The sequence below is a fragment of the Cryptomeria japonica genome, chromosome 6 (assembly GCF_030272615.1).
Source record: "Cryptomeria japonica chromosome 6, Sugi_1.0, whole genome shotgun sequence".
NCBI lineage: Eukaryota > Viridiplantae > Streptophyta > Pinopsida > Cupressales > Cupressaceae > Cryptomeria > Cryptomeria japonica.
The window spans coordinates 229,708,564-229,731,537 of NC_081410.1; positions in this window are offsets into that span (position 1 = coordinate 229,708,564).

Below are 22,974 nucleotides of genomic sequence, written 5' to 3' on the forward strand. Positions count from 1 at the left end.
AAAAATCGTTTGGGAAAAAAAATCGGCAAACCAAAAGTATGGAAATTATATTGAGAAAAAACTGGAATATAATAACAATAATAATATAAATATTATAATTCTACTTATAATATAATACAATTAAAAAAAATAAATAAAAAAAAATAAAATAAAATTATTATATAATATATAACCGTCATAATTAATTATAATATTTATAAATTTATAATGTTATAATTATATTATTATATAATATAAAATAATATTGTAATAATAAAAAAGAATAAAAAAATGTAAGGTTATATATTATACAATAATATTAATTACTATATTATATATAGTAATATAATTTAAATTATATAATGTATAATCATAATAATATTAATTGTTATATTATATAGTAATATAATATAAATTGTAATAATAATATTATATTATAATAATTGCAATGGGTATGGCGACTCAATGGAGTTGCAAATTTTTTACCTTGTTGACCCAATCACAATGGGTATGACAACTCCATGGAGCTGCAAAATTTTTGGTCACATCCTAGGAAAAGTGCATTGGCATTTTATAATTATTTTTGATCATTTTTAGGGTTTTGTAGGTTCATAAGTTTTGATGTGTTTTTTATGCACTTCATACACATAATAAAATACCAAGGTATCTTATCCTCTCTTAAACAAAATCTCCTCTTATGCTAAGCTTCATGATCATATGAGGTGACTCCAAGGTTCCTATAGTCAGGTCTTGACTTTATACATGGATAGACTCAGTGTGTATGATGTGATATTGTTGGGATCATAAGGGGACTTACGTTGATACTTGGATGCTTGAATGTTGTTGGAATGTGGAAGTTTACTTGACTTCAAAACAAAAGATAAAAGAGATAGAGTTTAGGGAGTTTAATCTAATTCCTATAATATAAGAGACTATGAATGATTTATTGAAATTCAACCATGCTTTGTTTTGCCATACAAGGAACAACAAGGCAAAGCTGGTGCAATCTTTTAAGGAGAGCAAAATGATGTTCAAATTACTACCAACGACATAGATTGTAGTGTCCCTCCTTGACTTGACTTTTATTTCATGCATGATAGACCTGTCTAGACTCTTTATGATGTTTTGGATTATGATTATACATGTGTTTTAGTTACTCATTATGATGCTAGACATTGTTTGGACATGTTATTTTGATGATTTATATGGATGATGACGCTATCATTATTGATCATGTGTTTGATGGATCATATATGTATCTCTATGCTTGATGGATTCCATATGCATTATTATGTTGATGGATTATTGATAGTTTATATTGATCATGGATTTGATGTTATGGATACACTAACCCTAGTTCATGATCACATATGATGAGTTGATTATGCGATGCGTTTGATTATTGTATGACTGTCTTTGTGATATGAACGATGTCAAATCACTCATTGCGAGTGGGATGTGCCGTTGCGATTCCCTATCACTTGTCTATTATGATATATATGCATATGTTGTATTGTTGCTTTGTGGTTGCAGGATTTGCAGGTACCAGACACAGACACTGACTCCACTGACTCCACAGGTCTGAGCGTGTCTTTAAATTCTAATGGCATGCGGTTCGGAGTTGACACAAGTTCCCTTCACATGCTCTAGATCTAAGATGTCTACCTTGAGTCGTCAATGTCTTGACGTAATTCACCATGTCAGTTAGTGAGTTATGGTTTTGTGAGTATGCAAGTGTTTATTGATTTGTTTGATTAATTAATGTGAGATTATATAGTTTATGATTGATTAACTTAATTGTTGGTTTAATATAGTTTTATTTGAATATTTAATTATTTGAGATTTAATGTTTATTTATTTATTGTTAAAAATGGTTTATTTAGTATTTATTGTTTAATCAATATTTATTGTTTATTAATGTCTTAGGCTTTAGTGTTGAATAATATTCATTAGAGGTTATTTATTTATTTTATGAGCATTTGGACTATTTAATTACTTAATTTATTAGCCATGGTTTATTTATAAAGTTTGATTATAAATTATTCCTGGGTGAATAAATACTTTATGTTTTAATACTCTCATATTCTATTTTAAAATAAGGTTTAATAATATCCCCCACCGTTTATTCTCATCGACCAAATTTGAAATGAGGAAATAAAATATATTATTAGTGGGGTAGGTAAAATATATTGCCTTTTAGAATATTTTCATTGGTTGACTTTGAGGCTAGGGTTTCGGCTTGGTATTCCTTTTTATTCGACAGCTTGAGCTTGTTGTCGAGTTACACTCTTTTGAATCTTCTTTGCAATTTTGTTTTTGAGTTTGGATTTTGGCTTTGGGAGCTTGCTGGATTTTTGGTGGGTGCTTCATCAATCTTCTTCCATCACTTCTAATCCAGGTTGGAGGTCTTTCCTTTGAAGTTTTATTTTCAAATTTTGCGTTTTCTCTGTATCTGCAAAGAATTGGTTGTATGCGGGTGTTTTTGGGGAAAATTATCTTTTCTATAGCTAGACTATAGTTTTGGAATGAAATATTTCCTTGTATAAATTATATTATAAAGTTTAACATTATTGGTTTGGGGAAAATATTCTTGGGAGTATGGCTTGCCGTGAATGCATAGCTTTGCAATTTTATTTATATTTGAATCTTGCTTCATTTCTTGTGATTCAAGTTGGAATGCGATTGTTGGAAGGTTTTGGATTTGTGCCTTTGAGAATTTGTTATGTTTTGGGTTGCCTCTGTGGGTCTCTCGGTTGACATTGTCGCAAGAGAGATCTCATAGAAGTCTTCCTTTCTCCCTGTATTTGAATGTTTATTTGGAGGTTGTCTTTCCCTTGAGTTTTGTTGGTGTATGTAGTCTTTTGGTTGTGCTATTGTGCCATGAAAGGCATTCTGCAATTCTTGTTCTGTGGAGTTGAGTATGAGTGCCGTGTAGTTTTGAAATGAGAATTTTTTCCCTATGTTTCATGTTAATTTGATTAGTTTATGCCCTTTTGTTGGTATTTTCTGGGCGTCACTTTTAAGATTGAATTCGGGACTTAAATCGTTATTTGAGACTTAAATCGTTATTTGAGAATTTATTTTTGAAGTCGTAATTTGAGCCTTTTCGTGCAATTTTTGGCTCTATGTTGTATGTGCCATTTCAACAGTCATATGCGTCTCAGGACTGAGCATATGCGCCTCAGGATTGAGCATATGCGCTTCATAACTGGTCAGATGCGCCTCAGAATTGATTATATGCGCTTCAAAATTGTTCAAATGCGCTGCGGAATGTATTGAATGCGCCTCAAGGTTAGTCAAATGCGCCTCTTTGTTAATCAAATGCGCTAATATGTGTTGTTTCAATATTTTTCCAGTTTAGTCATTCTGTGATGTTATTTTCTAATCTATTATTGTACCAGAGGCATTTAGGGAAGACTGTTGTTGTTTTCTAGTATTGCATTTTATCATATTTGATGATCTTTATGTGGTTTTTCTTCTACTTGTTGATGTGCTTTATTATTGTTGTTTTGTGCTCTGTTTCATGTTGAGAAGCCATGATAGAGAGGGTTGTTTTATTACCTTTGAATCAGCAAGTTGATGTGCCTTGCTGTCAGTATTCATTTCACCTGTTGGACAGATTTTGATTGCCTTTATATGGCTTGATGCGTTACTATGCTAAGAGACTCACTATTAATTTATTTGATATTGTAGTCATTGGATGTTCATGTATGTGTTATGGTTGCATGATGTTGCTCATGGTTTTCAGATTTACATATTGTATTGGAGCCTCTTCTTGTGATTTTGTTTTAGGAACATGTTAGGGGGAGTGGACTTCTTTGTGACGATTGGGGTCACGAGAGAATAGGCTTGCATGAGGTTCCTTGTAAGGATGCATGAAGTCTAGACCACCAAGGGCACATTGGAAGTTTACCATGTTGTAATCAAGTGATAATATAATAATAAATTGATGGGTGGGTAGTTAGTTTCACCTAATCAAGATAATTAATAGTTGAGCCCCATGACTTGATCCTAGGGAGGATGTTTCAAGATAAGCTTGGGAAGGCCATTATGATGGCAAGTCAATCTCCCTTGATCTCTCATAGGTTGAGATGACTTCGTATGTCCATCAGGCTTGTGACTTGTGTTACAGTATTTGTTATGTTAGAGGATGACATGTGATGACACTCCACTCCTAAATGTGCCCCCTTGTTGATTTGTATTTATGCCTTGATGATTTGTACGCCTTTGGGAGTTTCTTCTTGCGATTGTTTATGGTTGGTCCTTCCTTGAGAGTCCTTGTATTGTTTAGTCTATTTGTTCGTTAGGTGCCAACTTAGGTCTAGTGTGTATGTTGGAACCTTGTGTCATCTCCTAGCACGGGGGGTGGTTCCTTTGTTTCCACATGGTCGGGTGGTTGGTGCTTTTCAACCATTGAGATATTCTTTTGGATTCTTGTGCGTGGATATGGATTCTTCTCATTGCAGAAGCTTATGGATGTTTCTTGTAGCAGATTTATGTAATGGATATCTTGGGTTCATGTAATGTAATATTATGTAAAAGATGTAGATGAAATCATCTATTAAGAATGAGCTATGCTCATGATGTATCATTCATATAATTGTAATTATAACTATATTGTAGTTGGTGCCTTAGGTCATGGCATGAATTGTAATAATGAGACTATGAGATGTATAGTTATGTACTTGTATATCGAAAGGAAATGATTTCATGTACTTAGATGTTGTAATGGATTTACACCTAGAATAGAATTGATTTATGTTGTTGATTAATTGTAATATGTTTAGAAAGAAAATTCATGGTTATTAACCAGGATGTAGATTACTATGTGGAAGATTCTTAAGGAAATGGAATGAATATTATGTAGGAATTGTGGTTGATTAATAATTTCATATCTAGTTGATAATGTCATTCATGTGGTTGTGTTGGAAAGTAGGAAAGTATGCATAGCATATAAGATGATTAAATTAAAGAAAGACATTATGATTCTTGCATTACACACTTGAGATTAATGTTAAATGAAATGATCATATTAGGAATATGGATGCATGAGTAGCATGGATAAGATGATTATGTTTATGCACTAAGTATTGCATTATCATTATAAATGGATAATGATCATGTAGATAGAAATGGTTAAGGGTTTAAGCACATTTGGATTTGGTATATAAAATGAACTTAAGAAAAGGGATTAGTCTTGCATTGAAAAAGTAAGCATATCATGTCAGTTAGATGATAGAGTAGAGTGCATCTCATAATGGTTAAATAATCAAGTAGTTTGCATATCGTAATGGAAGGAAATATATAAGTTTGCATTTGATTAAGATTAGGGATTAATTGATACTAAGTGTGGTAATCAAGTGAGTATAATGTTATTGCTTAGGAAAGTTAATTAAGTAATGACATTAAGGTACTCTAGAGAGATAGTAGTAATGATTGTGATGTTATTCCAAATTACGTAATTAGTTAATATGTTTATAATTCATGTTCATAATTATTAATGTTAATGGATGCAATTGTAGATGATGTTATGTGTTGCATTAGTTGTATTTTTTTTTAATCTCCATTTAGTATGTTAGGTGTTTAGTTTCTCTAGGGTATTTTGGCGGGCATTACATAAACACCATCAATGTAATGCATATCAATGAGCGAGTATTAAATGAAGTTGAGCTCATGTAGAGAGTTCAATTGACCACGCAAGTGTTACTACTTATCAAATTGCCATTAGTTTCATATCCAAAGTCATACTATATATTCTAGTCGGTTAGTATTACCGAATCATGCAGTCGGTACACACAGAGCAGTCGGTATGAACAGTCTAGTCGGTTACAGAAGAAAGCAGTCACAGAACGTAGTATTCACTGAGTTGTTTACCGAGTAAAGTTTCATGACTACCGAGCGGTAAAGTTAACTCACCGAGTTGATATTCATCAAGTGAAACGTTTTACCAGATACATTGAACCTGGACATGCACATGAAAACGTGTTACAAGATTGAGGCACATCTAATCGTTTTTGCATTGGAAATTGCACTAGAAGATTATGTATGATTACAAGGTCAATCTAACCAATGAAATATTTTGTTTAATTATTCATTCAAGGAATCTTTTTGTAAGATCGAAGCAATGAATCAGATCACCGCTGTAAGAGATCTATTTATACAACATGATTTTAAGGTTAGAAAAAGAGAGATATACAAGAGATGTGAGATATGTGTGTGTATGCATGAAAGAAGACTGTTACAAAGACACAGATAGGTCACCGAGAAGGTTATCAGTGAACAGTCGAAGAACAGAGTAAACAAAAAAGTTTACCGAGTTACAATATGGGTTACCGAGGTATGCTACAAGTTAGGTAATCTTATTCTGAGCACATAGAATCTGCTATAACATTTCAGATGTAAAGATGCAGATATTTGTAATGATTCTATTGTAATATTTTGAAGTTATAAGAGAAACCTTTAACAGGGTAAAAGACTAACCAAGTCTATAAATTGTAAATCCTTTAACCAGGTGCAACATTTATATAGTGTTGTAAAATCCTTTAGTAAGGTAGATCTAACTGATCTTGATACTCCTAACAGGGTAAGCTATCAGAAATAGCTAAATGTAGCTCTAACCGAGCATTCTTTATTATTGCAGTAGTGAAGTTGTGGGTGCCATCCCCACTGCAGTTTTTCTCTCTAATCAAGAGTTTCTGTGTGACCAAAATATATGTGTTATGGAGTGAATCATGTATGATTGTTATCTGTTGATTTTAGTTTTATTTTATGTTACTGCACTATTCTGTTTATGCATAACAGTAAGGTTATTATCAAAGAAAAGTTTTGGAGTACTGATTCACCCCTCCCCTTTCAGTACATTAGCTTTCCATATTGGGCCTAACAATTGGTATCAGAGCCTGAATCTTGGAAAACGGTTTAACTACCTAAAGAGAAAGATCTTATCAATGGAAGGCTACAAACAATCTCAGAGGATTATGCATCTTCAAGAAGAGCTGGATAATGCAAATCAAGTGATTGCAGATATGCAGAGGCAAATGCAAAAATCTCCGAAAGTAAGGAGAAGATTATTTGATGATTTGCAGGATTCTCAAGAGCTAGTGGAACAAATCGAGACATCATCTGAGAACAGTATATCTAAAGAGACTGAAGAAATGATTGGAATGTTGAAAGAAAAGAACAAAGTATTGGCTGATCAATTGAAAGCAATGAAAAGAGAACATGAACATTTTAGTACACAGATGACTGAAAATCTAGATGCATTAAGGATAGCTGAGGATAAAGCAAGAGATCTACAAAGAGAGAAACACCAACTTGAAGCTCTAGTATCTGATAAGGATGATGAAATCATAAGGTTAACTGGTATTCAACAAAATATGACAGATCAACTAGGTTATGCACATCATGAAGCAATTCTGAAGAATGATGAAAATCAATCATTGAAACTTGAAGTATCAAGGTTGACTGGTGAACTTGAAATAGAGAAGAAATCTAAAGAAACATTGGAGAAAAGTTATGAAGCATCAAAGATGTTGGATGAGCAACTAAATACAAGAAGACCCTACAAAGATGCAGGACTCGGTTACAAAGGAAAAGACTCTACCGAGAAAGGAATTCATACTACCGAGAGAGGAGAATCATCAAAACAAGCTAGAAACAGGATTAACATCAAAAGGAAGAAGCCTATTTGCTACTACTGTGGAAATCAAGGTCATACTGCCAACATATGCCAGATCAGAAAAGGTAAGCAATCGAATATCTCTAAGTCCAATGGATATTGTTATAATTGCAATAAATATGGTCACACACCTAATCAATGTAGGACAAAGTCTGTTAACAACTATCAGAAGGCAAAATTCAAAGGGTTTTGTAAAAACTGCAATAGATATGGACATAGTACTGAGAAGTGCTAGTTTAAGCAAAAGAACTACATGAAGTATCCACACCAAGCAAACACTGGAGGTTACCGAACTCACACAGATCCTTACTGACAATATGCAGCAGTACCATGGGATTACAATACAAGGATATGGTGCGAATGTTGTGGAAGATATGGACATATAAGTGCCAACTATTTTATAAGATTTGGAATGAACAACCGGAGATCATGGAGAAATCCTGGTATGGCATGTTTTCATTGTCACAAAGCTGGACATTTAACTGGAGATTGCAGAGATCAACCGAGAAGAGACACTGAAGAGATAAAAGAAAAATTCAAGATGATTTGGAAAAAGAAAGAAATTATGTCTGATGAAGAAAACACCTTACCTACCGAGTTAGGTGCACCTATTTCAAATTAGTCAAGAAAAGGTATGAAGGGACTGCATTCTTTAAAAGTTAAATCATAACAGATCCTATTCTATTATGTACAAAATTCAAAATCTGCATAGTTAAGATGCAATTAGTCATTTTATATACTATACAGGAAACCTGTCAAGTCAGTGTATACAGGAAACCTATCAAGTCGGTTAATAAAGGAAAGTTGGTTACTTGGTGAAAACAAAAAAATGAGTAAATCGGTAAAAGGTGAACCAAGTGCATTTAATATCTTGACCTAACTTGCATGGAGCCCGATAAGGTATTTTTGAGTACTTAAAAGTGTTTTCGTGGTCATTTTCATTCACCCAAGTTTTCGAGAAGCAGAGCAGAGCGAATCAAAGCGATCAAACTTCATTCAGAGCGAATTTCGAGGTATTTACATCAATCTATTCACATTGTTAAGCTGGTTTCCGATCTAGTCAAATTGCTATTGTCTACCGAGTGTGAAGCATCAGTCGTTTGTAAACCCTAAGGATAATTTGTCAAATCTTACCCGAAACCTACCATGGCGCCCAAGATCCAAGACCCTGTAGTTGTCCAAAATGTGGAGAAGCCCTCGCTGAAATATTCTCTAACTCCTAAAGTTGCCTTAGAATCGGATGATAAAATTGCATTCTCACTTATCCTGGATCGAGTCTTGTTAGTGGAAGATGTCAGATTCTTTACCAAATGCCATCTTGAGGAACTCGGTCATGTAGAGATTAGTGACACATATGATGAACTGTGCATTGATGGCAAACTGGATAGCAAATTTGAGCATATCAAAATCAAGGGATTAACTGAAGCCCTAGTCTATCCTCGTGTGTTCAAACCCCAATGGGTTAAGTTTGTCTTGAGCAGAGTACATGTTGATTTCATGTGGCTACAAGAGCAACTGTTCAAGATCACGAAGGAAGTCATTCACTTGATCACCGGGTATCCCATCTACGATCATGCTCGTGCACGGAAAATGATATCACAAAAGGAGCTAATCAGTCTAACCGGAGTAGAATTTGATTATCGAGGACTGAAACTGAATAATGTCACTGATGCAGAACTAAAGTTTGCAATTAGAGTTATTGGTTACTGTTTCTTCCAATCTGCAAGGGAAAACAGTGTACCATGTGCTGCAGTGGACTTGGCCTACAAAATAGTGAAGAAGGGAATGAAAGTAGACTTATGTGAAGTGCTACTGAAGAACTTGTTTGAGAACCTGAACACAATAAGGAAGCCGAAGAAGAACAACTCAGCAAACACACTAAAGTTCGGTTCACTACTTGTATGTATGTTTTTCTATTTTGAGAAGTTCTTTCCCTCAGTCGGTAAAGTAGTATGGGAGCTACACCGACCTATCACCCATCACATCAATGACTACATCAAGATGTTAGGAGATAACTTTAATGATATCATGGATGATTACTTCAGCAAATTTCAAGAGAAAATGCACAACAGGTACAGGATTCCACCACAGCTGGTCGAAAAATACAAGGATGAAATATGTTTTGAAGTCGACACTGATTATTGCTATGTAAATGCTGTTGAACCGAGGACTCAATCGTTGCAACCAATGGGTTATGAGATTGATTATGATATTACACAGCAACAAATTGATGCCCATTTATCACTGCCAAGGCATGCAACCGAACTAAGGTATGGAACCTATGAAGAGGTGAAGGAGAAAGTAAAAATGAGCATTGTAGTACCTAAGGCTACAAGAAAAGCTACAAAGATGATAAAGGTTTTATCTAAGAAATTTGGAGAAGAATCCTCCTCTACACCTATCAAAGGCAATCTTGCCATTACCGAAGAGGAATCAGAAGCACAGGAGGCTACAATAACATTAAGCACAGAGTTGCCAAAGGGTAAAGTTCTGAAAAGAAAGAAACAAGACATCACAAAGGCCCTACCAACTCCACCAACAAAGAGACCCAACACCAGAGCATCAACTGCATCACCGAGTAAGAAGCAAAAGAGTGTTACTGCACCAAAGGTAACCAAGACTTACAAGAAATCTACTCGGAGACTCATTTTGACAAGAGAGTCGAGTGATACAGAGTATGATGATGCAAACAAATTCCAGATTGTGAAAAGCAAAAAGGTAAACATTCACAATGTTGAAAACTTTTGTGCCAATCTTAAAGAATACGGTGGATTTGTAGGATTCAGATATGTTAAGTATGAGACTAGGAATAACGATGAGAAATGACAGATTGAAGAAGCTGTCATTTGTACACTTCTGAAGTTTCGGTTAGCACCATTAGAACTAGCAAAGTCACTTCTGAGTGAACTCTACTTACATATTGATAACAGATGGAAATATGCAATGGACTCAGAGAGACAAATAAGAGAAAGAATTCTAGTCCATCTATTTCCTGACATGTCCGTAACAGAAATCAAGGAGCATTTAACCACATACAATTCTAAATTTCTTGTGAAACAAAGAGCCTTAAAATTGATGAATGGGCTATATATAGATGTGGAGAATGAGACAAAAGCCAAGTGGCAAGAGATCTTCAAACAAAAGGATGTCGGTGAACAATCTCAAATTGAAATTGTTGATGTCACCGAGCAAGATCCAGATGTCACCGAGCAAGGTCCAGACCCAGTTGACACTATACAAATTGATGAAGATGTAATGGATGAAGCCGCACCTAAGCAGGAAATGATTGAAGGCACCACTTATGCAAAACTTGTCTCTAGTGAATCTGTCTTAGAACAAGTTCAGCCTTATCCGCTGGTGAAGCCACCAGTCTCAACCGAAGCTCCCAAGGACACCAAGCAAGGCACCGAAGGTAACAAATCTGAAGCTGCAGGAGATACAAGTAACAAATTTGAAGCTTCGGGTGATACAACCAAAGATCAGATGTCTCAAGCACAGACAAGCATTGCAAATGTTACAACTAAGACCCCTATCACTGAGCCACCCAAAGACACTGCAACGGCTACCGGAACCGACCAAAGTGTTGCATCTATCAAGCAACCTATCGAGGGTCAGAAAGCCTCACAAGCACTTGTCTTAGTGCCTTAGACCAAAGGAAAAGAAAAGAAGGTGAGAAAGCATGGTTTTAAATTTGACTTATCTAAACCGATTGTGTTGCCCAATGTAGACATCTCCAAATTGAAAGGGCAAGCACTCACTGAATTCGGTGAACTATGCAAAGCAACGGCCGAACAGGAGAAGCAACTGGCCATACAGAAAAAGAATAAAGTACTTCAGAAGGTTAGGACACTACTAATAGAAATGCTACCATCAGCAACAGTGTCAACTGATGCAGCCATCCATATTCAGTTGGATGAACTCCTCAATCAGATTGAAACATCTGGAGTTGATGCATCTGAGTACTTAAGCAAGCTCAAGGATAAAGAGCTTACAACAAAAATGATAGCGGAATTACATAAATCAATTGTTGTTGGCAAGGTAAAACTTGTCAAATTCATTGCTGAGTTGTCCCCTCAACTCAAGCATATTCTTTATTTATTCCAGAAACTGTGTACATTTTCCTTATTTATTAAAGATATCAAAAATAAAACTAAAGCAATTGAGAAAGAGATCACTGATCTCTCATCTAAGTTGACCACTGAGCCTAATTTAGTTCAGATGTTTTACACAAAGCAACAACAACTCATGACTCAACAGTTAGAACTGAGGAATGAAGAGCATAAAATCAAGATGGATATAATGACCCTTCAAACATTATTCCTTCCTCATCTCTCATCAGTACAGGAACAGATCAACCGAGCTACACGCTTATCAACTACACAAGAGGGATGCACTCTTGATGGCTTAATATCACTCTTATCTGATATTCAAGCACAAAATTCTTTAATGGAAAGTGTCAAGGACTCACTCTCAGTCGCCCTCACCGAGGCCCGGACCAAGTATAAGACTATTTTTGATCAGTTACCGCCTCTAGATGGAAATTAAGTTTTTAATGTTTGTCAAAAAGGGGGAGAAATATTATGATACTACATAGAGGAAAGTAATACCCAGCAAAGGGGGAGTAATTCTATATTTGGAGAGTAATACAGTTTTGATAATACAGTTTTGAGTATTGTATACAAGGGGAGTATATCGTGCAGAATATACAAAGCATTCAGAGCACACAAGTACAGAACAAAATCGAGCATGCAAAATTCAGAGTTATGTATAGAATAATGATAAAGGGAGTATATCTACATATACTATTTTATTGACTATTGTATATATTGTCAAGTATAGTCATTTTGCAAGTATATAGTTTTTGAGTTATGACTTTGTAAGTAGTTTTTGTCAAACATCTCAACTAATCTCAAAAGGGGAGATTGTTACTACTTATCAAACTGCCATTAGTTTCATATCCAAAGTCATACTACATATTCTAGTCGGTTAGTATTACCGAATCATGCAGTCGGTACACACAGAGAAGTCGGTATGAACAGTCTAGTCGGTTACAGAGGAAAGCAGTCACAAAACGTAGTATTCACCGAGTTGTTTACTGAGTAATGTTTCATGGATACCAAGCAGTAAAGTTAACTCACCGAGTTCATATTCACCGAGTGAAACGTTTTACCAGATACATTGAACTTGGACATGTACATGAAAACGTGTTACAAGATCGAGGCATATCTAACCGTTTTTGCATTGGAAATTGCACTAGAAGATTGTGTATGATTATGAGGTCAATCTAACCAATGAAATATTTTGTTTAGTTATTCATTCGAGGAATCTTTTTGTAAGATCGAAGCAATGAATCTGATCATCGCTGTAAGAGATCTATTTATACAGCATGATTTTAGGGTTAGAAAAAGAGAGATATACAGGAGATGTGAGATATGTGTGTGTATGCATGAAAGAAGACTGTTACAGAGACATAGAGAGGTTACCGAGAAGGTTATCAGTGAATAGTCAAAGAATAGAGTAAACATAAGCGTTTACCGAGTTACAATATGGGTTACCGAGGTATGCTACAAGATAGGTAATCTTATTCTGAGCACATAGAATCTGCTATAACATTTCAGATGTAAAGATGCAGATTTTTGTAACGATTCTATTGTAATATTTTGTAGTTATAAGAGAAACCTTTAACAGGGTAAAAGACTCTAACCAAGTCTATAAATTGTAAATCCTTTAACCAAGTGCAACATTTATATAGTGTTGTAAAATCCTTTAGTAAGGTAGATCTAATTGATCTTGATACTCCTAACAGGGTAAGCTATCAGAAATAGCTAAATGAAGCTCTAACCGAGCATTCTTTATTATTGCAGTAGTGAAGTTGTGGGTGCCATCCCCACCACAGTTTTTCTCTCTAACCAAGAGTTTCTGCGTGACCAAAATATATGCGTTATGGAGTGAATCATGTGTGATTGTTATTTGTTGATTTTAGTTTTATTTTATGTTACTGCACTATTCTGTTTATGCATAACAGTAAGGTTATTATCAAAGAAAAGTTTTGGAGTATTGATTCACCCCTCCCCTCTCGGTACATTAGCTTTCCATATTGGGCCTAACAACAAGGTACTGTATAATCAACAAAATACTAGTAGTATGAACATACAAATTTCACCACTAATCATCCACAATAGCTTTCATTCATCTAATCAACATTAAAATAAATGAGAAGTAGAGACCATGCAAATGTTGAATCAGCACATGGAATTCACCATATCTTCAATGAAAATGATACGTTTCTTGCAACAAAGTCTTGGAAACAATCTTCTTTCCTCCTACTGTACTCTATCTATTTGCTATTTAATGTCTATTGATCAACTATCAACTACTAACTATTCTCTATTACTCGACTATTAACCTTTACAAATGAGAAAATTGAGCCTTATATAGATAGCTCTTTGCAATGAGTGGCTCAGATTGATTCACAATCAATGGTTGAGATTACAAGATGAAAAAAACCTAATTAGGGTTTGTTAAAACAAACTCCTTTTTGTCCAATCAGAAAATTACATTTGATTTGACATATGTTCCACATTGAATGTGACCCAATAGAAATTGAGGTTAGGTATCTTGAATTTTGTGCCTCCATTGAGCAAGTCAAGTTCATTGTATTTGGACGAGTTGACTTGGAATCCTCCAATTGGTTGATTGATGAATGTGATGCCACCTCAACTTGCATTGTAGACTTGATACCTCATCACATGCGTATGTAGTTGAGCAATATTTCTTGATACTCAACATCTCCAAGCTTGGTGTGATGATGATCAGAAGCATCATCTTGGTCAAGTCAACCCTTTACCCTTGCTTGCCTATCTTGCATTGATTAACTTGTCTTCCTACTAACTAACTTCCTGATGATGTTTGATCATGAATCCCCTCCACATTGAAGTTGTTCACCTAAAGTACTAGCAATGATTCTTGGATTTCCGAAGGAAATTCAAGATTATAAACATTTTCCTCTTCATGGGAAGGTCTTGATATTGTCCTCCCTAACTCATTCATGATGTTGAGAGCTTCATCCTTTGCCTTGAGTGATCCACCATGTTGTACCTTGAAGTGTTGATCATTTGCAAATGTTGACTTCCAAGTAGTATGCTAATCACCTTGCTACAATTACACAACTGAAACTGTGAAGTCTATCATCTTGCTTGTATGATTGTTGTTCTTGAGATGTAGCCCTGTTTGACTACTTGGTGCTAGCCGTGTGATGAAGTCCTCTTGTACCGAATTCTTGCTTCACATCTTCATACTGTGATGTTCTTAATGTCATCTATAGTTTACTCCTTCATCTCTTAGTCACCTACAAAACAAACAGAGATGCAATTAAACACAATTAGTATATCTGATATTCTACTCTGAGTATTCCAACTTTTGATTTTTATGTCTGATTGTGTGATGTTCAAGGCTTGATAAGACTCTGATTAGGGTCTGGTTTCTAAATTTTGCTTCTGATTTGAACTGCTCTCTTGCTGGTATTAACTTCATCATTGCTGTGACTGCTGTTGCTATTGCTTGTATTGTCAAACAACTTGTTTTCCTTCATAGCCCGCTTCTTATCTTGATGTGAAATCCTCGGATATTGATTAATTAGCTGGTGCAATTTTCTTAATGTTTCTTGTTTCACCTTAAGTCCCCACATGCTTTATTAACTCCAATCCCTTAAGTAGACCCTATTTCTCCTTTCATATGCCTTGTGTGTTGGGTATTTTAACTTTTAGGTCAATCCCTATGAGTCCATGTGTTTCATTTTTCAGTCTTCATGCCTTATTTAGGTTTGACCCTATTTTTGGTCCTCCTTATGCTTCATCCTTAAGATCTACACGTTACATGTTGTGTCCCAACTAGGATCCACACATCTTCTACTTGTCTTATCCTTTTGTACGCTTCAAATTAAAGTCCACTTGTTTAGACCCACACATTTTGATTTAGGATCACCCCTATACTTGAGGGCACACACTTCATGCTTAAGTCTACACGCCTTGCTTGGGTCAAGACCTATCCATCAACACATTTCATTTTGATCTCCCTTAACTCCATGTTGCACTTTTGGTCCACACGTTTCACCTTAAGTCTGCCTTATCACCCTTTCAAGTCCACACACTTCAACTTTGGGTCTACATGTTTGACTTAAGCGGCCAAGATCTATCCACCAACACACCATGATTTAGGTCAAGACTTATCCACTCTCCCCACACGTTTCCTGCTTGTTTCTCCTTCACACACCTCAAATATGGGCCCCTATGTTGCATTTTAGGCTTACATGTTTGAATTAGGTCTTTCGTATTTGCTTGGGCATATTTTTCATCTTCAATTGCATAAAGGGGGGCACTTTTTCCAACTCCAATTTGACCACTAGGGTGCAAATCTTAGGTTCATTCACACAAAATGATTTCTTGAGTGCATTTTTGATGTTCATTTGCACAATGTTGCTTGTTTGAGCACATTTTCTAGGATCATTTGCACAATCTTTTTAAAGGAGGGCGCATTTTGCATGTTCATTTGCACAACTTTAATGTTGAGGCAAGATTGATAGGATTGACTTCAAGTTTTGAAGGATTGATCAATATTTTTTTAGTTTGATTTATGAGTTTGTTTGTTAGCCTCTTAAGCCTATTTTTGCTATTTGGAAGTTTGATTTTCTGGTTTTAGGTATTCTAGGACTAAATGTTTGCCTTTGATCCTTCATAAGATAAGTATGATTAACATGTTTCCAGGACTTGATTTTTGAGTTCATAGGTTTGAGTTATGCTTCTAGGTCTGATTTTAGGATCCTAAAGTCCAGATTCTTCATCCTTGCTTGGGTGCATTTTCATGCTCCATTTGCACAAAGTAGAGTGTAGATCTTATGCTCATTTGCACAAAATCCTTGCTACGATGTTTTTCACCCCTTCAATTGCACTAAAATGGCTTTGCTTGTTGGGCACAAAATACACACTCATGTGTACTAATCAAAGTTGATGTTATTGCATTTTGGTCCAAGGCGTAGATTTGACACCATCTCGCACAATTTTGAATGTTGGTTGAGTTTAGACATAGAGCACCCTTTTGCCCCTTTGATTGCACAACATTTGCAGAATCTCTATGTAGTTCAACACAACTTTGACATAGATTTCATATTGTATTGCACAAATTTAATGATTATCAAGCCCTAACCAACAACATCTAGCAACCTTAGCAAGATTGGACAACCGTGATACTATCTTGCTTATGACAACATTTTGCAATTTTGACATTTCCAAATAACCTGACCTTAATTCCTAATCTGACTGAACCAATCTCCTTCCACAAGCAAAGGCTAATGACCATGAAGCTATTGCCAAGCAAAACTCTAATGCAAAACAAAAAGTGGGGGTCCCCATTTGCAATGGAGCGATTTGTGAAAACGTCACAACAATAAGTAGGTAAGTTATGCAATTTTTTTGAATGTGACTTAAATAGAAAAAAGTCGTTGACTTATGCTCAATGATTTTTTAAAAGATTTTGGAAAAAAATTGCCACTGGGTCCGATTTAATAAAAATCTCGATTAATTATGATTTATTGCAGATTTATGCGTCTCTAATTGAAATCTCCTTTACTTGACCTTATAAATTCTTGTACATCGGTTCACAATAGGACATGGTAATGATAGATAAACATACTTGAGATGTTTATTGTTTATAAATTTTAAATTGAGGGAACTAGTAAAAACAATGGTATCTGTTGTCACAAAAGTTTTCATCCTTGTTGAGCTATCAACCTAGCAACCTTGTGAAACATGGAAACAACCTTGAAGTGTGGGACTTTGTGCAAGGGGGTTGAATCTACGAAGAAGGATGACTTCCTTCCTTATCCAGTTGTAGGTCTTGAACCAACCCAACACTTCAAATTCTACTCCCAAACCTACTCTAACAACTTGTAGGAGAAAAGAAGTGAGAAAATGGAGAAAGTAGAGAGGTGATACACCAAGATAAGAGATGTCACTCTCCCTGCCCTGAAATGACACAAGGAATCAACCAAAATACCATGGAGAAGCACAAACTTCAATTGTATAAATGACACCAAATGCATGTATGGATGTTAGGGTTTGCTGAATGCTAAAAGGGAAGAAGATTTTTACAAATTACGCTAGAAACAAGTTAACACAACATATGTGTGAAAGAAAGCCACAAAATACACACCTAAAATGAAGGTAAGAAGACATACACAACATGCACAGTTGAAGAGAGGTAAGAATGATGATTTCAATTCATTCACAGACCAACAACCAAACTTATAGTTGTAGAAATGCAAAAAAATATACAAATCCTCTAGAGAAGTGAAAGAGAAAAAGATAGCTCAAGCTAGTAGGGAGAAAACCCTTTACAATTAGGCTTAACAACTTATTTTTAGTAAATTGGTCGTAGAGAAGAAACCAATGGTCAAAGAGAGGAAACCTTGACTTTGACGTGTATAGGAGAATGCCAGTCTAAGAAGATGGGAAGTGGCCAGATTTGACACGAGTGTGCTTGCAAGAAACTAGACCATAACCTGACAAGGAAAATCCAAGAAGAAAAGTACTTCTGGAAGGTGGATTGCCTGACAATCAAAGGTTGGAACATGCAGACTTGACATGGAACCCAACAAGAAACTATAAATAGGCATGGCCTTGGACTTGACTTGATGGTAACCTGCAAAATACAATTATAGACACCCAAAATTGTCCAGTCTAATTAAATAAATATTTTATTTATTTAATTATCTAAGCTTAATTCTTCTATTAATTAAATAAATATTTATTTATTTAATTAATTCATTTATCCTCTTCTAGCCTTATTTCTCATTTAAATAAATACATTTATTTATTTAAATTATCCTTTTCCTAAATTAAATAAATATCTTATTTATTTAATTGATCTCACTCCTTCTATTAATTAAATAAATCTTTATTTATTTAATTAATTCATTAACCTTTTCTACCCATGACACATGTCATTCATCTCTTAATTCATACACTACCTACCCCTTTCATTATTTTATTATTTCTTTTACCTACCCTCTAATCATAGCCGACCTCCTTTTACACCTCTCAATCTTATCCCTCCATTTCATATAGTATCTTCTATATAAGGAGATGCTTCCTTCATTATCAAACCCCCCCGGTTGACTACTTGACTACACTACGCTTTTGAACATAGGCGATCCTACTTGCAACCACATTTCTGTTCTTTGTTGAGCTCTTGTGGACACATAAAATCTAAGAGCAAATATATCAAGCAAGATCAATGAAGATAGGAAGAATGGAGATCCAAACCCTATTGGACATGTGATGGTATAATTTTTGTGATTTCATTTGATTTACATTGTCTTAGGTAATCTTCATATGTTATGGTGGATCTTTGTTGTTGTTAGGCTAGGGTTTTGTGGTCGAATTCATTTAGCCTTTCAATATCGTTATTATTGTTATCCATTTTCACCATAAACATTTTGGCACGCCCCGTGGGACATGGATTTTTGTTAGATCTGTATTTTTTGCAGATTTTTCTAACCCTATATTGTTGTTTTGTAAAACAATTTGGAGAATAACCTTGTGCAGCTAGGGTTTTGGACACAAAATCAAGATCTTGGAGAGATTTGATCATATCTCACAAACGGCTTAGAAATTTTGCACCAAATTGTTTTTGCAGGTTGAAAAAAGTATTAGGAGCTCTCAATACAAAATTCAGAATTTTTGGAGCACATTTTCATTTTCTATGAATTTTTTATGATTTTTCATAAAAAATTAATTTTGAGAGCAAGTGAGAGAATTTTTTGGATTTTTTTACATTTTTGGAAATCTCTCATAATTATACACAGGAACTGTTCTTTGTGATTTTAATTTTGATGCAAAATATTTCCCTAAAAATTAGATTTTTAAAAATTAGGGTTTTTCCTTATTTTGATCAGATCTCACAAATGGCTTTAAATTTTTGGCATCCAATTTTTTGTGCAAGTCAGGAAAAGTATCAGAAGGATTCAGTAAAAATGTCAAATTTTTTGAATCACTTGTTCAGTTTATATGAATTTTTTTATGATTTTTCATAAAAAAATAATTTTGAGAACAAATTAGCGAATTTTTTAGATTTTCTTATATTTTTGGAAACATCTCAGAATTATACATAGGATTTGTTCTTTGTGATTTTAAATTTGATGCAAAATAATTCCTCAAAAATTAGATCTTTGAAAATTAGGGTTTTGCATTATTTTACTCATATCTCACAAACTGCTTGGATTTGTTGCAGAAATTTTTTTATGCAGGTTTGGAAAACCATCAAGACTCTCCAATAAAAATTTCAGATTTTTTGGATTGATTTTTCATTTTATATGAATTTTTTATGATTTTTCAAAAAAAATTAATTTTTGGAGCAAATTAGCAATTTTTTTGGATTTTCTTACATTTATGGAAATCTCTTGAAATTTTACAGGTGGTCTTTTTTTTATGATGAATCAGATCTTTGAATTGGTCAACAAAATGCATTGTTGGAGGCCCCTATTTCACAAAGTCTTTTGGATCTAAAATCTACCTCCGAATGAGACCCGCTATGAGTTCTTGGTGGATAACCTTCTGGTTCCTTCATATGACATCACTCCTACTGAGATGATATGTGTCGTTGGTCCTGAGTCCCAGTTATATGGTTCCATTTTCACATACCTTCGTGACAATACCCTACCTCCTGATCTATCCAATAACCAACGTCGCACTTTCATTCGCCAATCTTCTCGATACGCCATTTTAGCCGATGTCCTATACCATCGAGGTCTAGATGGCACTCTTCTTAGATGTTTGGAAAGCGACGAAGCTTAGATTGCTTTACGTGAAGTACATGAAGGGATATGTGGTCCACATTCTAGTGGTCCTACCTTAGCCAAGAAACTCATCAGGACTGGATATTATTGGCCCAATATGGAAAAAGACTCATATCAGTTTGTCAAGAAATGTAAGCAATGTCAACTTCATGGAGACCTCATCCATGCGCTAGCACAAGAACTTCAACTAATTGCGACTCCTTGGCCCTTTTGTCAGTGGGGACTCGATCTCATAGGCAAGATTCACCCTCCTTCCAATGGTCATAAATTCATTATCACTGCCACAAAGTATTTCACAAAATGGATCGAAGCCATGCCTCTCATGCAAGTCACTGGAAAACAGATTGCTACGTTCATTCTCAACTATATCATTTGTTGATACGATATTCCTGTTTCTATTATCACCGATAACGGGCGTCCGTTCAAAAATTAGGATGTTTGTGAACTTTGTGATCGCTTCCATATTTCCCATCATTTCTCCACACCATATTACCCCCAAGGTAATGGTCAAGCTGAGGCGTCTAATAAAACAATCCTTAAAATCTTAAAAAAGATAGTCGACGACGCTGGCCGTAATAGGCATATCCAACTTAATCCTGCACTTTGGGCCTACCGCACAAGTGTCCGCACACCTACAGGAGCGACACCCTATTCACTTGTCTACGGTGCCGAAGCCATCTTGCCTATTGAGGTCGAGCTACCCTCTTTATGAGTCTTTTTGCAAAACATCATCAGTGATGAAGACTATAGGGTCTCTCGCTTACAAGAAATTGAACTATTGGATGAACGAAGACAAACTGCTTTTAATCATCTCAAGGTTTATCAACAATGAATGAGTCATAGCTACAATCACAAAGTTAAGCCTCACACATTTGAGGTAGGTGAATTGGTTCTCAGAGAAAATCCCAAAAATCAGCAAGACAGAGAGAAGAAGGGCAAGTTTGAACCAAATTGGCTTGGTCCTTACACATTACAACAACATATAGATCTGGGGCATATCAACTCTCAACTACAGAGGGTGAACCTTTGGAGGATCCTATCAACAACATGCTCCTTCGTAGGTTCTACACATAGCTTTGTGGAATATCCTAATTCAAAAAATACAAAAAAATGAAAAATTTCAAAAATACAAAAAAAATCAAAAAATTCAAAAATACAAAAAAATTATAAAACAAAAAAATCGTTACTTGGTGAAAACCTGGCAAATAGGCGCCTTGTGACACAAAAAACATTGAAAAATAAAAAAAAGCAAAGAGAAATAATTTCGTCCAATGGTGAAAACCACTTCGGTGGCGCCTTGGGCAAGTACCATGGTGAAAACTGGGTCACCAACGCCATGTGTAGAGACATTGCTCCTCCCTCCTTCAGGATTCTCTTTTATCACTTCACTTTGCACACACTCACGACCAATTCATCCATAATAAACTTACACATTCCCACCATGGCTTGTTATTGATCTACCCAAGATTGGTTTGCCATTCATAATAAACCTCCCTTTTCACTCCTTTCCATCCATAATAAATCAGCTCCTATCTGTGGCTAAGGAAAATCCTACGTCTAGTGATGGGTGTGGAACTGAAAGCATCACATGTTTCAAGGAGTACAATTTCTTACAACTTTCTTCAGTTTATTCGTGCACAATCCGCAATAAAGCAACATTTGCATCACAGGATCCACAATAAAGTTTCATCTTCTCCGCAATAAAGTATCAGTTTCATGGATTTAGTTAGTTTCAGATGAGACACAGTAGAAACAATGGGCTTCAACAAATCAAATTTTTCAACAGACTCAGACAATATTATGGTTCAATGCTATCTATCCTTTTTGTGAAAGTAAACATTGTGACCACAATCAAATAAGACTTATACAAGTGACAAGAGACACTAAAACTTGAGGACTACAATGGATGTTGGTGTCGAGTCTTTATTTTCTTTTGATTTTATCTTTTGGTGACATGTCTTTTAGCTTTTCTGGGATGTCTATGACTAGAGATTCTATCTCCAGGATGTCTTTGACTAGAAAGGCGAGGATGGGGTATCATCACCTATTTGTATTTGCTGTCTGTGGATTGTCTTTTAGTAATGCTATGACTTGTCCAAGGATATGAGGACACTGTGAGTCTAGTATGAACTGGGGCATTCCTTGTTTGTGACTGTCTTATCTCCATGCAAACAGGTACAATGACTTTTTGGGTCGAACATATGCCTCGATTGTCATAACCTACTTGCCATAATAAAGCTCAATGATGATAATGCACAAGAAGCTCTTTCACTTTCATATCTTCTATCTTCCATCCCCCTTTCTTGATTGACTTCCATCGTCCTTCTCGAGTCCACGTAGCCTACTATCACATGACTGAGTATAATGACACACCAAAAACATTTACATTTCATGTAGTTGCACCTGCATTACCACATATCTCATTTCATACATACATATAGATATCACAATTGCATCACATCCTATA